Here is a 19,076-nt window from a genome sequence, read left to right as displayed (position 1 = left end):
CATGTCTCACCTCCCCGTATAGGACAGGCAGGCATGACAAATGTCATGAAGGAGCTGAGGGGACATTATAGTGCAGGGGGTGGGCAAGAGCAGCAGTCTCTTTTGGTTTCAAAGATCAGGAGAGGTTTCATGGGAGAAGTAGAAAGTGTGATGGATTCTGAAGCAGCTACAGCCTATGATCTGATCCCCTGGTCACCCCCCTGGCTCCCTCTGTCTCTTCTCACTGCAAACCAGAGTGTTGGTGGCATTACTCTATTTCTCCCACAAGGCCTTCGAGGACTTATGTAGTATCCCCCGTCCATCTGACCCATCCCTTAACTGCAGTGCCTGCCCTTCTCTCCTGCTTGCTGCACTTCAGCCATTGTGGTCTCCTTATGGTTTTTCAAATACTCCCAAGCATGCCCTGCCTCAGGGTCTTTGCACTTGCTGTTCCCACTGCTGGAGTAATTTCTTGAGAAGCCCTCATGGTTCACTGCTTCCCTTCACTCTACTTCAGTGTCATCTTTTCAGAGAGGCCTCCCTAACCCCCATAGCTAAAGCAGCCTCTCTTTCCTAACATCCTGGTTTCTTGTCTGAAAGCTCATATCAGTCTGAAATGGCCTCAGGTGTTTTTAACATTTATTGTCTGTCTCCCCCAGGTAGTGTGTGAGCTCATGAAGGCAGGCACCATGTCTATGTCTGTTGTGTTGATTGCTGGGTGCTGGTGACTGGCATGGAACAGGCTTCCTGGTAAGAGGATGACAAATACATTGAGTGACGGTGGATGGATGCAGTCAGTTGAGGCCTCTTTGCCTTGAGCTGAAAATGAGGAAAGAAGATGGGCCCTGGGAGTTGGGACTCTGCAGCTGTGACATCCTTTTCCTGTTGGCTCTGTGCCACTGGGACACGAACCCTCTAGCCTCCTAGGCAGCAGGAGCTATACAAAGGAGTATAGATTATATCCAAGGATCCCTGTTTTGATTTTTAACTTTTTATTAAAGAACCTCCAAACATCTGCAAAAGTCAAGAGAAGAGTATAATCCATACCCATCACACATCACCCAGCTGCAACAACAATCAACCCCTGGCCCATCTTGTTGCATGTATTCTATGCATGCACCCCACCCCCACCCCCCACAAGGGTTATTCTGAGGCAAATCCATGGGTTTGTATAGAGAGCTTAGAAATACTTCCTGGCAAGTGTTTTCCTTGTCTCCCTCACCCAGGAATCCTGAGTCCTCCTGCTATCTCTCCCTGGTCAGAATTAGCTCTCAGCAGGGATCTGCTAAATCTAGTCCCATAGAGGTGTCAGTGACTGAGATTTGCTTAGTCCTGAGGGTGCTTTCATCTAGATTCTGCACTGTAATGGTGGGTGTCAGGCCCTGCCTTAGCCAGGCTGAGATGGCCATGCTGTCCCAGGACAGTGTGGCCACAGCTGGTTTAGAGCCTGTGGTACTGCCACTTTCGTTCTTCCAGGTTGGTGCCCTATAGAGAGTGGCTACAGGCAACAGAAGGGATGTTTGCTGTGAGCTGATCCAGACTTGAGCTGCAGCCGGGGAGAGCCCAAGTGCCTCTGGAATCATTCCTAATGACTTTTGGTGGAAAAGCACATCTGAGAGAGAGAGAGAGAGAGAGAGAGAGAGAGAGAGAGAGCACCTGCAGGCTCTGAAGGCCAGTGGGGTGGGGTAGCAAGACTTGCCTTTGAGGACTGGGCTGGCCCTGGTAACAGCTGTGGCCAGGTGAGCCCGTGCACCAACCCCCTTCCCTTCCCATTTAAATATGACATTTGCGTTGTTTCAAGTTGGTCAAGTGCCATTTCGTTGGAGAGTGTTTTCATTTAGGTTGCATGACTGTCCTGCCAAGGTGATTTTATTATTATAAAATATGGAAAAGTCTATTTTGAGAAGAAAATAATGCAAAACAGATTTTGCTCCACATACTGAAAATTGTTATAAAATTGAGATCTCAACCAACAGCTCTTCATGACAGTAAAAGAAATGTCCCCGCCATGTGCTCCAAGTGCCCCAGCCCCTGGGACCCACTGAGCCTGCTGAGCTGGGGAACTCACTGGCTTCTGGGGAAGGGGATGGAATCAGAGTCTGGATTCCCCAGCCATGGGCTCTGGAGCCAGTGCCTCAAACCCCACCCGAGTCCTACACCAACTCTCTGGGCAGATTTCCCAGTAAATTTTGTGGGACGCTATGAGAAGACCCCAGGTGGAGTCCAATTTTTAACCCCTAAGTCCTTGTTTACAACTTTTAGTGAGCAGAGGAATTGCCAGAGAGCTTGATACAAATCCAGAGTCCTGGCTCCCCTCCCCCAAAATCATGATCTAGCACAGAAGGGACAGTGCCCTGGAATCTGCATTTTAATGAACCAGCCAGGGTGCTTCTGAAGCAGGGGGACCCGGACCATATTTCAGAGGCACCACTATGCTGAGAGGTATAGCGAGGTGGTCAAAGGGTGGTTTAAGCAAAGGTGATGATAACACATACTTAATATGTTTCCTGTGGGTTATGTAAACGAGAATCTCTGGAACTCGGCCCAGTGCCAGGTTTGTAAGTGCCTGGTTTGTGCTGGCTGCTACTATTACTGCTATTTCCCACCGTTCCTTATCTGCACATCTGCTCCTTCCCTCAACACACATTGTTTCCAACAACAGTCTCAGCTGGATCTCTGCTTTTTAAAAAAGTCCTGATTTGAGGCATTTACCAATTTCTGTGGTGTAAATACTCCCACATGGCCAACTGAAATCTTCTAAGGTGATGACCATGAGCATGGAGCTCGGGAGAGATGTGCACAACTGGCCAGGCTGTGCTGCTATGAGCCAGCTCCAGCGCACCAGCAGAAAGCCCTTATTTGCTGTGAGATCCAGAGTATGTGGTTGCCTCAGCTGGAGCTGATAAATGCAGAGGGCTGTGGGCAGAGTCCAATGTAATTGCTACCTTCTGCTGCAAGGGGCAGCTGGGTTTTGCACAGTTTTGCTATCCATGCATACTCCTAGCTAATGCAGGAAATGGGAATCCTAGCCTCAAATTACCAGCATTGGGAATCTAGAGAAGAAATTATCAAAGTGCAAAGATGGCTCCAACAGGCGAATATTTACCATTTGCCATGGACTGCATGAAAGGGTGCAAGGCGTCTGAAGTCACTATTGTCTCCTTGCTGGTTCTGCTTTTATCTTGTGTGGATCACTGAGAAGGGCAGGCTTATGCTGAGGAATGAGTACGGGTCTGGGAGCCAGACAGGAATCATATCCTAGGACTGCTTTATGACAATTGCGTGACCTTGACACAAGTTAGCTTGGCTTCCCTGGTGCGCAGTTTCCTCCTCTGTCAAGTGGGCATATTTATGGCTAAGTCACACAATGTGGTGAGACACAGACATAACACACATCATGTGCCCAGGATAGGACCTGGCAGAGAAGGGCAGCTCAGTGGAGGGGTGCTATGTTATTGCTAATCCTGGCATGAAGGTGCTGCCCAAATGATGTTTCTGATGCTGTTCTTCATCCAGAGTTATTATTCTTAGTAATTAAGAAATATTAAGTTCTTTCCTATAATTCCAGCATGAGAAAGAAGTTAGATAGAATTTTTTTTTTTTTTGGCCGAGTTTGGAGGAATCTTTGGAATGCTTTGATTTAAAATGTAAGTGGCTACATGCCACTAAGATGCTTGGTCATAAAATACGACAGGCTCAGAGATGGTGGAACCACACAATGGAAGGAGCCTGAATGCTTATGTTCCTGCTGGAGGATTGTTGGCTGACCAGGAGACCACTGTGCACTTTCTGTGGGTGAGAAATGAACCTTCTTTGCGTTAAGCCATTGAGTTTTAAGATATTGCTGTTATAGCACCTAGCATTAGCCAACCCTGACTAATACAGTCCTATTAAGCAAACACTTTGAGAAGCCTGGGGACCACTCAAAGAGGTGATCAGGTCTAGTCCAGAGCAGTGACTCTGAGACACAGGAGAGCTCCAGTGTCACTGCTGTCATTTCAGACACGGAGCAGCAGTGAGAAGCTCCAGACAGAGGAGAGTCAACTATGAATCTCAACTTGAAAGACACAGGGCAGAAGTTCTGCATTGCAGATCCAATGACAGCTCTATGTCATGTCAAGGTCTTTTCACTGTCCTGTGTCCCCTCCTACCCTTCCCTCCAGGGAGAACCAAGGTGGTAGAGATGAGGCTTGCCTACCGTTGACAATCCTCAGCTCTGTGTGGATACTGTGTTGCCAGTCTGTGGGAGGATTGCAGCCCTCTCTCCCCAGGACCCTGCCTCTCCAGTGACTTTTGGCTTCATGTGTGGGCGTGAACAGACTATGTGATTGGTTCTCAGGAAGGCTCTGTGAGCTGCTGTTTTCATGCTGTTTTGGAGGAAGGAAGGAAAACTTGAGTGCTAAGGGCCTCAAGGAGTGTCCCTAAGAAGCAGAGTCCTCACCATTTCCTTTCTCTCACCAGTCCACTAGATTTGCTTCATTCTCTCCCTTCCTGTGGGACCAGGAGCATAGAGGAGCTGCCTGGACACGAAAAACAGGCAAAGTACTTCCACTTTGCTATGGATTGCACAAAACTCTTCCTAGCATGTTCAGGTCTGTCTGTTCTTTGTGCCCTCCCCTCATTGCCTGGACTGTATTCTTTGGTTGCTTGGAGTTAGTACCTCAAGACTGCGACGGTCTCTCAGGCCCCCCTCCTGTACTCTTTATTCACTGCTCAGCCCTATTGGTTCTCTGTGTGCAGATTCCTACCTGGATCCCTCCTACCAGCTTCCATGGCTGCCACCTCCGTGGGCCTCAAGCTTTGTCATCCCCTCCTGGTGCCCCTGTCTCTAGCATCCCCTGTCACCTCATCCCACCAGGGATCCTGCAGGCCGTTCCCCATCACCCCCCTTAAACACAGCACTTCCGACTCCTTGCAAGTCGGCTCCAAAACTTTCCACATCTTTGTTGGCCTGGCCCCTGAATTGTCGATGATTTTCGGATGGAATCAGAGGCATCCTTTGTTCCAAAGTTTTCTCATTGTTTTCTTTCCATGGGATTGTAGAAAACATCTCCCGCCAGGCACACCCTACTGTTTTTGTGAAAATTATAGGCTGCAAATAACTGCTTAAGTCAACTGCCAGACGAGGTACTCTCTTCAGAGGGAATATTCCAGCTGATGAACAAGTTTATGGGCTTTATTTTTGGAGGAAAGAGTTCATCGAGTGGAGAATAGAATTTTCCAGGTGCCCCAACTCCATTCTTATTGTAAAGCATATGTGTCTGAGTGGGTGACTCACTTGCAAGGTCAAATTTATGACCCCAGTACTTATTCCCCCTTCTCTTTCTGTTGGCTTCCTTGGGCCCTTTGTGCAGCCCTACAGTAGACACTTTGAGGAACACAGAGAGGAATAAAGACACGAGAGAGAATCTGAACAAGAGGCCAGCCCCCATCCGGCTCCTCCTGAGGTCTGACAGCATTTCCTGGTGCAGGCTCCATGAGCTAATACTTTGCACTGAGGATATTTTGTAGCTTAAGTCAGGTAGTCCCCAGAATCCAGTCTTAACTGAGACCCACCAAAAGACCAGGTTCACCCCTTGAACACTTGTAGGGAGAAGAAGATGCCCCCGGAAGAAGTTGCCCAAGACCTGTGCCCAAACCATGCCAACCTCTTACACCTGGGGCCCCCTGTCATTCTGCAGAGCATTCTGGACACCCCTGAAGAGCCTATGAAGTGTGCTCACTGGTCTTTTCCTTCAGACCTCACCACCCTCACTGTCCCTGCATCTCCCTCTGCCCTATGGATGCATAGACCATTCTCAGTGGCCTCCACTCAGGAAGGCCCTGCATTGTAGAACTTGCTCAGTGTCAGGCACTCCTATCAAAACTTATCCATCTGATGTTCCCCTCCCACCAAATCATACAATTAGCTGATCTGATAAGTCAAGTTATATCTTATGCTTAATGAACTATAACCACTCAACATTAATTTAACACCTTGCTCTTTACAATGTGGTCCACAGCCCAGTAGCTTAAGAGCTTATGAAAAATGCAGAGTCTCAGGCCCATCCCAGACTACTGAATCAGAGTCAACATTTTGACAAAGAAACAAAAAAACCCAAGTGCTTCTAGTACACATTAAAGCCTGAAGAGCATTAACCTAATAAGCATTTTTCAGCAGATAATTACATTTAATGCAACACATTCCATGTTAATGATGCTAGTCGTTTGGCATTTCACGCTTTCACCAAACTGTTTTTCACATTTATGGCCTTGTATGGTTATCAGAGCAGCTAGACTGGGTTCTAGAGGCCCCCAGGACCAGCAGGCTTCCTCTGACAGCCCCTGCTCATGCCTGGCATTTGGCTGCAGTTTAATTAGCTGAACAAATGAATAAATGTAGAGGCCCCTGAAGGAGACAGGACAGCAGACATTATTTCCATTTTGCACATGAGGCAACTAAGGTTCAAATAGGTTGAAACTTGTTCCAGTTATTTCCTAAGTGTCAGAACTGAAATTGCATCGACCTCTCATCTCCGGGTGACCGCAGGCTGTTTTTCATGCTTCGTTGCAGGAGATTTGTGTGGTCCTCCTATTGTGGTTATGGAGGTAGCTCACAAGTTCTAAAACAAAGCTCTGTGTGGAATGACCTGCTCTGGGTGGAGGCACCCTGCATGGCCCACCCAAGTCTCCATCCTGGCACACTATCATAGGCCTCTGGACATGGGGGCGTCCCCCTTTGGCACCCCTGTGGCTGGTGGTAGGAAACTCTGCAGGGAGCTGTTCGGGGGATTGGGAACACCTGCTGCTCACCACAGCCCGCCCCCCCAGGACTGAGTGGAGATGGGAGGAAGGGTAGGGCAGGAGTGCTGAGGAAGCTTATTGAGAATAGTTTCCCATTGTGAAACTTGTTAACTTGGAGCCATTTACTTGGGAGCCTCTTCCCCAGGGGTGCTGGATTCTGGCCATCTACCCAAGGGCAGAGAGGTGCTTATTCACAGAAATGCTCACTGGACCTGTGATGAGACCAGAGGCAGGGTAAGTAATCAGGGGAACGGGGATCTGAGTGTGGAAGCCCAGACCATAGGAATGTACCAAGCAGACCACTGGAAAGGACAGAAGCAGATGAGGCCTTTGCTGTTCCACACATTCATCCAGACTCTATCCTGGGCTTTGCAAAAAGCTTCCTGGGCCAAGAAGGAGCCAGAAGGGCAGATGTCTCTCTCTGCCATTTTCAGTTGGCAGTCCCATCACTTCGTGCTTTATTGCAGTTGATCAGCTTGTCAGCAGACTGGAAGTCTGCCCACTATCTCCAGCCTGCAGTGGAGGCCAAGCCCAGTGGGGTTGGGCATCCCCTGCACGTTTGGTTTAGGTGCCCTGGCTACAAAAAAACACATTGGGCAGAGGTGATACCACTAGTGATGGCTGGTGCTATGTGCATTTCCCACACCAGGCATGTTTCTAGACCAGCATTCAATCCTTTGCTCCTCACCCGAGGCTAGGCAATATGATTATTCCCATTGTATGGATGAAACAAAAGGAACACAAAATGACCATGTGGTTGCTCCATGTCACACATTGTTGATGGCAAGAACCCTTTTAACTGCTTCTTGGGTTTCACGTGCTAGGGGAAGACTGGCGGCTTGAATGATGGACCCTGCACAGTGCAGTGGGTGGATCTGTGCAAAGGTGATATGTAAACCACATAGTGCCCTGGGCTCAGGCCTGGTGTGGTGGGGAGCTGTGACAATGAGGGGCAGGCTAAGGAGTCTGAGCTTCACCTTGTGGACAAAGGGAGTCACTGAAGGGGAGTTGAAATCTGATGCATGGTTCAGGAAGGTAAGAGGTGGCATCCCAGGAGGGGCCCAGTTGGAGAGGCAAGAGATAGGAGGCCTGGAGGCTGCATGTGTCAGTGCAGGGCAGATAGGAGGTGAGGGCTGAGCAGATGGGCCACATCTGAAAGAAACAGCAGCCACTAGAATGTGGCCACTGCTCCAGTGTTTACAGTGGCTCCTCTTCTAGGTTGCGGTTTCCTGTCCAGAATGGGCACTTTTCTGTGTGAAGCATGTGAGTCATTGTGGCAGAGAAGAAGAGAGTCAGGGTTGTGTTCAAATTCCCAAAGTTTGACCTACGTTGCCCCTATCCCAGCTGGGGTATCACAGCTCTTCCTGAGAACCCAGAGAGGTGGCAGATGTGCCTTGCGGTGGCTCCATTGACTCCAATAGCCTTTTAAAACACTTTTTTGTCACCTCAGCATGGCCTGAGCCATTGTCTCTTCATGGGCTGTTATGGATGCTGTAGCTGCTGGGTGGGCTGCTGCCCAGGTGGGTGTTGGGAGGCTGAGACTGGCCAGAGGTGACTTCACCTCTCAGGACTCTCTCCAAAGCCCCAGGGAGTAGATGAAAGGTTTGGACCTAGGAGCCTTGGCATAGAAGTGCACTTGTAGGAAAAAACAAATTTCTTAAATTACTAATCCATTCATTCTGTGCTAATGCCTCCTGAAAGAAAACTTTCAAGTTGGCTAACAGCCTCTTCTCTCTGGGAACCACTTGTACCTGTAATTAGGAAGCTGTGTCTCATTAAAGCTTCAGCCTTAGATTGCAAAGCTGGAAGATCCAGCTTGACCAGGGCATTCATGGCTTTCTGGGACTAAATTCAGGTTCTTGTGCCCTTGCTATGGTGTAGTCCTGTTTCCCTGGGCCATAAGGCTCCTGCTTTGTATCTGTGACCTTTTACTTGGAGCAAGTGATTTTTGTTGAGTTCGACTCTTTGATTCCTAGCACTGATAACTATGCCAGTTACCCTGACACATGGTTTCCAAGAGTCGCTTCCAAGGCTTTTTGGTGCATGTAGCTTGGTCCCCATGTCACCTGGTGGTAGGTTTCCACCTTGGAAGAGAACGCTTACCTACAGGGAAAAGTGAGCCTCAATCTTACCCAGTCCCTAGCTCCAGGACATTCATCAGGACCTTCATCAGGGAGAGAAGCAGGACTGACTGCATCACTGAGAAAACTGGATGAGAGCTGCTCAGACCTGTCACCTTTCTACCATGTGCATGGATGGTATATTGGCAGAGACATTTGGATTTTTCATGAGCACCTTTATATGGGCCAGCGTATAGATAGTGGGTTTGAGGAGATGAGCCTATTTCTGACCTAAGGTCCCCCAGAATCTCCTGTGCTGCCACAGAGGGGAGATAAAACTCCTCAGAAGGACTATTCTCTGATCCATTGGTTTTCTTTCTTTCTTTTTTTTTTTTTTTAAGATTTTATTTATTTATTCATGAGAGACCTAGATAGGCAGAGACACAGGAAGAGAGAGAAGTAGGCTCCATGCAAGGAGCCTGATGTGGGACTCAATGCCGGGACTTGGGGATCACGCCCTGAGCCAAAGGCAGATGCTCAACCATTGAGCCACCCAGGTGTCCCTGATCCATTGGTTTTCATTTATGCACGAGTCTGCTACTTCCTCAAGAGTATGTGCATAGTAAGCTTCTTTCATGGTAGATGATTGGTTTTATTTCTTCTTCAAGAGCTTCCAGGCATCTGTGAGAGGAATCCTGTCCTTGTCTGATGAGTCTTTCCTGATACTGTGATAGAAAGGCAGTTCCTGATCCTATGTAAAAAGTTAATAAGGGACAGTTTGTGGATCTGAAACCTTAAATTACAAACATGAGATTTGGGTTGTCGAAAGCTGTGGGCTAGGAGGACCTAGCCTTTGAGAGCTCTGCCTTTGAGACCATTTAGCCCAAGCTCCTGCCAGCAAAGAATTCCCTCAATACTATAGTCTCTCTGCCTATTTAGACATTTTCCAACCATGAAATTTCAGTACCACAGAAGTACCATATATCTGTTTATGTCCTATAGCCGTTTGGCAAGCCACAGCCACCATAACAGCTTCGCAAGAACCAAGTTTTGTCCTGTTAGGTGTACATCACTCTCATTGAGAAAACTCGCTTTATGCCGCATCCCTGAGGAATAGCTAGCAAGCTTCTGCTTGGATGTCATCCTTGTACTAGGGAACTCACTATCTGCCTCCTTCTCGGGGTAGCCTTGGAATAGTATTTAGCAAGAAAGGAACAGACTATTGATAGACATATGACTTAAATGAATCTCCAGATAATTATGCCACTTGAAAAAAGCCAATCCCAAAAGGTTACATGCTGTACGATTCTATTTAGGTAACATTTTGAAATAATGAAATGTCAGAAATGGAGAAGAGTTGCCAGAGATGTGGGGCTGAAGGGAAGTGGGTGTGGTTATAAAAGTATATCAAGAGGGGCGCCCGAGTGGCTCATTCAATTCAGTGTCTGCCTTCAGCTCAGGTCATGATCTGGAGTCCTGGGATTGAGCACCATGTCGGGCTTCCTGCTCAGTGGGGAGTCTGCTTCTCCCTCTCCCTCTCTCTCTGCCCCTCCCCCTGCTTGTGTTCTTCTCTCTCTGTCAAATAAGTAAATAAAATCTTTAAAAAGGGGGCGGGGCGTCAAGAGAGATCTGGTGGCTTTGGAACATTTATCTTGATTGTGGTGGTGGACACATAAATCCTCACATGTGATAAAACTGCATTGAACTAAATTCACAGCTGAGTTCAAGTAAAATGAGGGATGTCTGAAGAGGCTCAGCAAATTACATCACTGTCAGTGTCCTGATATCGTACTATTGTTTCACAGAGTGTTACCATTGAGGGAAGAAGCTGGGCAAAGGGCACACAGGACCTCTCTATAATGCTTAAAACCACATGTGAATCTAACATTGTTATATTTTGAGATAATTGTAATTTTTTAAGTTAGCTCATCTAAATCTAAAAAATAGTTAACTTAAAAGATTTAAAAATAGCTAACTTTGAAAATAGAAATGTAAACAAATTTAAGAGCCTGTGTTTTCACTTTATAGGTCTGGGATTTATTACGCCCTTTGAGATTTTCTTGGGACCCATTGTCTCTTCATCAGTTTCAGTCAAACTGACTTAAAAGACAGATAAATGAGCCCACTGTGTAGCAGAGGCAGCAAGTATAGGCATATCCCAGTGTCCTAGGGGGTGGGCTGGGGGCACGGAGTGCCGAGCAGGCATGCAGGAAAGGCAGGAGGAATGCAGACCTGGCTGCTGTCCCTCCCTGTGGAGCCCCAAGGGGAAGGATGGGGAGAGGCAGTGGGGGACAGGAAAGGATGCTCCCCACATTCCCCCCAGGGATGCCCCTTCAAAGCAGCAGCAGGGGTTGGAAAGGAAGCTGCTCAGGCTGCTGCATGAAGATGGATGGGAGAACATGAAGAAGCTTCTGTGAGGGGAATGCCTGGACCTGCTCAGGAATGTGGCAGGGGTGTGCGAGGGATGGGGAGCAGGGCTGGGGAGGAAAGAGGGAGAGCACAGTCAGTGGCTTCCACTGCTGGGCCTGGCCCAAGGCTGGGGGCATCACCTCTCTCACTGAGGAGGGCTGAGAAGAGGCTCTGTGGGTTCTCATTTTAGCAGCTGAGCTCCTTCATATGGGATGGGGGCACTTCCCCCTTCCCCCCCCCAGCCCTGACCCTCCCTGACCTGGAGTTGGGTCACATGATGCAGACCTACCCCCAGGGCCTTACAGACAGGCCTCATTTCTTGGGTCCCAGTGGGCAGAAGTGGTTGGCTGCCTGGGCCCAGGGAAAGGATCTACATGGCTTGTTCCCTGTTCTGTTCCCAGGGCTGGGCTACCAGGCTTTGAAAGTGAGCCTGAAAGTTTCTGTTGGCCTGGAAGTGCTGGCTGGGTCTGGCCCTTCGTGAGAGGAGGATATGGGTTGAGTGATGAAGGCCACATGCAGAGCTTACATGCCAGCTACCCCTGGCCTCGACATGGGCTTCTGGTCTCCTACTACATGCCAGGCCCACTGAGAGGAGGGTACTTGCCCGAGATCCCACAGCTGCCATGTTCACACTCAACTCAGTGCTGACTCCCCTGCTGAGCTCCACACAAGATGACTGCCATCTGTTCACGTGTCACACAGGGCCTTTCACACACCAGTGTGTACCTCTAAGAGGCAAGGAAGGTGGGGATATGATCTCCTTGAGAGATGGGTGCTTGGATCCTAAAGAGAGTGACATGTCCAGAGACACCCAAAGCTGGCAGCAAGTCAACCCCCCCTGACACCCACTTCTGCATCCTTTGTGTAAACTGCACAACCCCTCCTATGACCCGGGAGCCTTCTGTGGCTGAGAATACATTGATGGAAGAGTAAAGTGGCTCTTCATGGGAATCAGTGGTCCATGTGAGCCCAATATTTGCTGTTGCTGGGACTAAAAGACAGTGGGTTCCTCAGAAAGGTTTGGATGCCCCAAGACAGTTCCAGAAGCCTCAAAGAGCGTGCTCAGCCTAGCCCCCACACAATCCTGGAAGATCCTGGTCACCTGATTGTCTCCCACAATTCATGGCACAGAGATGCCAGGATCGAAAAAAGAGGAAAACATTCCAAGCCTAGAAGCTGCTGGACTCACACTAACCAAATGGAGAGTGAAGCAGGGTGGTATAGGGAAGGGAGACTATTTTGGCAGGTGGATGTGGTGGAAGCCTCTGGCTGGTGTCACAAAGCCTGGGTTCTGGCCCTCCCCCTGGCACTGACCCACTGCATTATCCTGGCATTCTTGACATACGCACGTGAAGATGCTGCTCAGAGGAAGGGGTGTTCTGAGGAGCTGGGAGCAGAGAGGAGCCAGGCTAGGGGGCTCTGCACCAGCATCCCCATTTTAACCAATATCGTTCCACGTCCATGTGATTGCACGTTGGGGGCCACCTAAAGTTGCTCATCGAAAAGATTCCACAGCTGAAGCTGGTTGCAAGGCCCCAGATAGATCGTCTGAGCAAATCTCTGCTCTCCAGAAACCAAGTGTAGGAGGCGAGAGGGAGGCAGATGGGGGTAGTTCCTGCAGAAGGGGGAGATTCCTAACAGGGTGTGGGCCAGAGAGAGGGAGAGAAGGATGCCAAAAAGAACGATGTGTCCTCCGCAGGCCGCTGACAGCCTTGCTCACTGACAGGGATGACACCGAAGCTCTGGGAACATTAACCTGGATGCAGCCCAAGGGAGATGCGGTTGTGATGCCCTGGAATTGCTCTTCAATTATTATTAGATGTGCTGTGGTGACAACATGCTGCTGAAAACCAGAGTGAGCAGCAGAGAGGCCATTCAGCCCAGGTATGTGGGGCTTCTGTAAGCTGAGAGGGGGTTCGGTCCCCAAGGCTCTGGACCCTATGCTCATGGGAAATGGCGCCTTGTTGTTTTGCCTTTGTGGTTAACAATTTCAGAAGCCCAGGGCAGAGCAAAAGTTTATAGTCAAATATCTTCTTCTGAGTCTGTGTGCAAACTGTTGATTGAACAGCCAGAGATCAGGATTTCGATGTTCTCTTTTACCTTTCTTAACATTGCTCCTTCCTGTTTGCCCTTCATGAAACCAGCACTGGGTCTGGCTATCTGGCTCTGTCTGCTGGTCCATTCACCAGAAGTTCTGTGCTTCTGTCCCCAAGCTTCTCATGCCGTTAGCCGCAGCTGGTACCTTCTGGGTGGTTGTGTAAACCTGCTGTCTGAGGAACCTGGGGTGGATGTGTGAGTGCAGAGGGAGTTTTGCCTACGATTTCTCTTTCCTTCCTCTTTGCAGGCCCTTGGCTGCCCCTCCATGTTTTTTCGTTATGGCAAAGAGGAACAGGATGTAGGTTTCTATCACACCCAGTCACTTACAGGGATGCGTGGCTTTGAGTTTGAGGAAGTTATTTGTGTCTTTGAAGACTCAGTTTCCTCACCTGGAGAGATGCAGCATTACTGTTGATGGACTCTGCCTGGGAGAGGCCAAAGGAAGGGAGAGCCTTACCCCATCCCAGCTGAGCTGAGGGACAGCCTGGCTGGGCTCCAGATGGGAAGATGGGAGAGCAAGGCTCCCATTCCAGGACATCATCCTCTAAGACCCCGTGATCATCAGGACAACGGTGGGGGCCACTGCTATTATCTCCAATAGGAGCGATTATTTACAGGTACTACATGTCTTCACCTTGGCTGCGCCTGAGAGCCAGAGCACAGGTCCCCAACAGGCTGCTTTGCTCACTCCACAGCATCTGCTCTTCAGGGAGGCTTACCTGGCTAGATGTCCTCTGGCTCATGAAGTAGCTGGGCCCAGTGAGCTTTATCTGAGGCCTCGGGGCTTTCTTTCATTCACAAGGCTACTTGCAAACACGTTTTCATCTCTTGCTTCCCTTGCCCTTAAACTCTATGAACTCTGTGCTGCAAAACTTAGTAACAAAGCCTGACAATGTTTTTCTCTTTGGCTTGTTAATTTGCTATTCTTTGAGCTACTGTAAGTCTGCAAAAATCCCACTTCAACAAGCCATGTTGGCTGGAGCCATTTTGAACGGTAGCAAATGAGGTAACAAATAGTACCAGAGAGGGAGAATGAATGAAGGAGGCATCAGTGCCAGGGAACCCCACGTACATACACTCCGTGAGATCCTCCCTCACTCCTTTTACTTAAAAAATGGCAGAGACCGTATTGTAACCACCAGAGCAGAAATGTTGCTTTAATCACTCCCGATCCTGTGACTCAGGCAAATCAACTCTTGTTGATCGTTGCTTCTCTAGCCTGCCTGTAAGCAGACATGCTTCTAGGCAGCTGTTATTGCAACACAATTCTGTATTTTGTCTTTCCCCTTATTTCCTAACTCTTGCTTCCCATTGCCACACAGTCGTTATAGGTATCAGTTTTAATGGCTCACTCACTTGTGGCTTCTGGAATTTACTGACCATCCCCCTGAATGACCATCATATCACATTAGCTGGGAAATAAGCATGGAGGTCACTTGTGCAACCTCTCCGTGTTACTAACTCTAGAAGTATCTGGCAGGAAAAAAGGCTTTCTTGGGGCAGCACATGACTATCCCAGGTTGGGAGCTCTTCTCCATGTTTCATGTGTAAATAAATGCCTTAGTTTTTGAAGGAGACTCGGGCCCAGACTCCTTGCACACATACTTTTGTCTCTCAACAGTACAACCAGAGATCATTCCTACTGCTGCTTTTCTTCAGTGTGAATTAATCTCCTTCGATTTCTCCATCATCATCCTCACCATCTTACTCAGGACTGCCATTTATTGAGTGCTTACCCTGTGCCAGCTACTGTAGTCTTGTATCATGGCTTTATTCAGTCCCATCGGGTGGTGCTGCTGTTGTCATCTCAGTTACACATAGGGAAACTGAGGCCTGGGATGCTGAGTAGCTGTTGGAACTCTAATAGCTCTCAAGGGTTGCCTGCCTCCGGTGGGGAAGATCTTTATACCCTCTAACTCCTCATGGAAGGACCTTTGGCAAAGTTTGATCTAAAGTCTCTGGGATGGCCACTGGGCCTGAGGTTTTCTGCCTTAGTCCCAACAGGCTGCTTTAACAAAATACCACAGACTGAGTGGCTTACAAATGACAGAAATTTATTGCTCACACTTCTTAAGGTTGGGAAGTCCGTGGTCAAGGTATTGGCAGAGTTGGTGTCTGGTCAGGATCTACTTTGCTGTATCCTCTCAAGGTAGAAGGGGCAAGGGAGCTCTCTGGGGTCTCTTTTATGATACTAATCCCCGTTCATGAGGGCTCTACTCATTTGATCTAGTCACCTCCCAAAAGCTCCACTTCCTATTACCATCACCTTAGGGATTAGGTTTCAGCATGGGAGCTGGGAGGAGCAGCACAGGAGTTGCAAATATTCAGTCCAAAACATTTACCACAATGGCTCTTTCTCTCCATGGGAGAAAGGAGGCCTCCCCCAACCCCACAAGAATCCTGGGCAGGACGGAGCATGCCTGGCCAAGGTGGCAGCTGCAAGGTCATGTGTCCTTTCCAGAGACTCCAGGGATGGGATGGGTCTCTCCCAAGGAGAGTGACTGGCACAGGCAGGCTAGCATCTGGGTCTTCTGACTTGTGAGCAGAGCCCTGTGCTTCTGACTTAGAAGTAATTTCAACAGACTGCACCTGAAGCTAAAGGAGAGGCTTTAGAATTACTCAGGTCTTCTTAGAAAATGCTGGTGCTGTCACATAGATAGCATAGGGCAGGAGGGAAGACTAGAGAGGAGACAGTGAGCAAGCCCAGCGTGGTGGGCAGAGATGGAGGGCAAACAGAGTAGACTTAGAGATCTAAGAAATACAGCTTGGGGGTCCTGAGCCCGACCTCAGTCTGCCAATTCAACTTGTCAGACTTTCCACAGAAGCTCCTACCAAAGGGATTTCTAAAAAGGTAGAGGCTCTTTACTCTTTTGAGCCTCCCATGGGCAGCAACCCCCCCCCCCCTCCCCCGCCCCGGCCGGGGCCTTTTTTGTGACTACAACCTCTCCTGAGCAGAAGTGACCAAGGATTAAAGCTGCTACAGGAATGGGGTTAGTTTTACTGATTTTTTTTTTGATGGGTATTTGTTGGAACTTTCTGCATCAGGTAATAGGAAGAAGATGGATGAGCTTCCGATCTCTGTGGGGCTATCGCTTTGGTGAGGATAATACTCTAGTAAACAGGACAGTTCCTCGAGGTAAGTGCCATGAAGGACACAAGTGGGGAGATGGGGTAGGGATTGTGGCTGGAAGTGGGGGCAGGAAGCCAATGTGGAGGGAGCTGTCAGCGAAGGCCCTTCCCAGGAGAGATGTGTGTTGAGACCCAGCAGATACCTGGGAATCTTCCCAGATCTGGAGGCAGAGCACTCAGGCAGGGGAAACAGCAAGTGCAGGTGCCCTGAGGTAGGCAGTTGAGTGAGTTGCAGGAACAGAAGACTAATGGGAAGAGTTTTATTTATAGGTTTAGCGTTGCTGCTGTTTAGAGCAAAGAGAGAGCCAGCCCACTGGGATTGTTGGCTTTCCTCAATACAGAACATCCACTAGGACTGTACTCTTTGTCTCTGTAAGTCATTACTATTTTTCCCTCATCAACGCCTGTGTTTCCATGCTACAGGGAGCCCTGTGTGGCTGGTGTTCTCATGTAAACAGTAGCTCTTCTAAAGGCTATGCTCCCTCCAATCACTCAGTAAGCTCAATCAGATGGTTTGTTGACGTCTGATAACTATGTCCTCATTAGAGGCAATTAACATGGCATGTCTTGGACCTCCTAAAGTAATAAATCATGCTATGTTTACTTTTTGTTACTAGGCAGAGTGCTAGGGTTTGCAAAAAAATAAAAATAAAAATAAATAAATAAATAACAAAACCCCTGCCTGTGGTTATTTAATTGGAGAAAGCTGCTCTTGTTATGGATTCTGAGTTAAACAGGCCATTAGCTCTGGGAGGGACAGCCCTGAACAAGCCACGCCTCCTCATTTGCTGCTTGCTGATGGACTCCTGATCTCACCTGGGAAGAGACAGTGTCACTGTTTCATCCTGCCCATGGGCCAGGTTGATCCAGATGTACTTTGCACTGAGGTGTGCTGCTGGGATCTGCCCAGTGGCCCAGAGCTGACTGGGGAGAGCCCCTGCCATGCTGGTTCCTTCCCTTCCCTTCCCCTGAGGGCTGCCAACAGGACAGCAGGAGGCTGTGCCTTGAGGGGCTCAGAGGAGTCTGGCAGGCTGTTGGGGACCCTCCCCCCATGGCCCTCACTCTTGCCACCCTGGTGTCACTTGGATGCTGAGTGATCTGGGCTCCCTGCTGGATGCAAGGCCTTCGATGCAGCCCTGAGTAGCACAGCACACAGGCCCATGTCTGCCCATTTTCTGGGGACTGTCTCATCTCTGCCCTTTTTATTCTAATGGAACTTTTAATTTGGAGATCATTGTAGATTCACACAATTGTAAGAAATAACGCAGAGGGATGCCGCATACCCTTTATCCAGCTTCTTCCAGTGGTAACATTTTGCAAAACTGTAGTACAAGATCACAACCAGGATATTGACATTTCCAGCACCATAAGGGATTTCCCATGTTTTCCCTTTTTAGTTATGCTCATTCCCTCTTGCCTCTACCCCTCCTTAACCACCCACAACCAGGAACCTGTTCTTCATTTCTATAATTTTGTCATTTTGAGAATGGACTAGTGAAGGAACCATGGAATTACAGAATATAATCATAAAATATCACCTTTGGTGGTTGGGTTTTTACACTCGGCATAATAATTCCCTGGAGCGTTGTCTAGATTGTTGCATTGGTGATTCTTTCCTTTTTCCTGTTGAGTAGTGTTCTGAGGTACGGATATACCACTGTCTAACTTTTCACCCACTGAAGGACATCCCTATTGTTTCCAGTTTGGGGCTGCTGTGAATGTAACTGCTATATACACTCCTGTGTGGATTTGGGTGTAAGTATAAGCCTCCATTTCTCTGGGATAAATGCACAGGAGTGCCACTGCTGGCTTCTGTGGTAGTTGCAGGTTTCATTTTTGAGGCAACAGTTTTCAGGAGTGAATGTCCTATTTGACATTGTCACCAGCAGTGTGTAAGTGATCCAGTTTCTATGTATCTTCCTCAGCATTTGGTGGTGTCACTATTTTTTGTTTTCGCTATTTTTCCTTTTGTGAATTGTGCTTTAGATCTTAAATCTGAGAAATCTTTTCTGGCTCTGAAGAGTTTCTCCTATTTTTTTTTTTCTAAAAGTTTTATAGTATTACTATTTATAGTTTAGTTTTATAGTATAGTGATCCATTCTGAGTTAATTTTCATATAAGGCATGGGACTTAGGTTGAGGAGCTTTTTTTTTGGGGGGGGGGGGATGGGGGTAAGGAGCAGAGGGAGAGAGAGAAAGAGAGAATCCTAAGCATGCTCCAGGCCCAGCATGGAGCCTGACATGAGGCTTGATCCCACGACCCTGAGATCATGATCTGAGCTGAAATCAGGAGTTGGATGCTTAACTGACTGAGCCACCCAGACACCCCTGCTGTTAAACTTTTGTCAAGTCAGGCGTATTTGTGTGGGTCTTTTTCTGGATATCTGGATACATCTCCACTGATACTATACCATCTTGATTGCTCTAGATACATAGTAAATCTTGAAATCAGGTACAATGATTCTTTCCCTTCTATTCTTTTTCAAAAATTATTCTAGCTATTCTAGTTCCTTTGTCTTTCCATATATATATATATATATATATATATTTCAGGATAATCTTACCTATATCTACAAAATATCTTGGTGGGATTTTGATAGGAATTTGGGGTTCTGTCTTT

The 19,076-nt window shown here is 48.2% G+C and overlaps 1 long non-coding RNA gene across 1 annotated transcript in view; it reads left to right on the top strand.

Moving 5' to 3' along the window:
• LOC112917034 (uncharacterized) overlaps positions 1–18,274 on the top strand; it is a 146,940-nt gene extending 128,666 nt beyond the window's left edge. The window contains exons 4-7 of the long non-coding RNA XR_011995574.1: positions 12,931–13,115; positions 13,576–13,945; positions 16,374–16,464; positions 18,160–18,274. This is a non-coding gene — a long non-coding RNA (uncharacterized lncRNA). The remainder of the gene's footprint in view (positions 1–12,930; positions 13,116–13,575; positions 13,946–16,373; positions 16,465–18,159) is intronic.
• The last annotated feature ends 802 nt before the right edge of the window (positions 18,275–19,076 follow it).

The sequence above is a fragment of the Vulpes vulpes genome, chromosome 12 (genome assembly GCF_048418805.1).
Source record: "Vulpes vulpes isolate BD-2025 chromosome 12, VulVul3, whole genome shotgun sequence".
NCBI classification, from domain to species: Eukaryota; Metazoa; Chordata; class Mammalia; order Carnivora; family Canidae; genus Vulpes; species Vulpes vulpes.
This window is presented reverse-complemented; position numbering and strand designations above follow the sequence as displayed.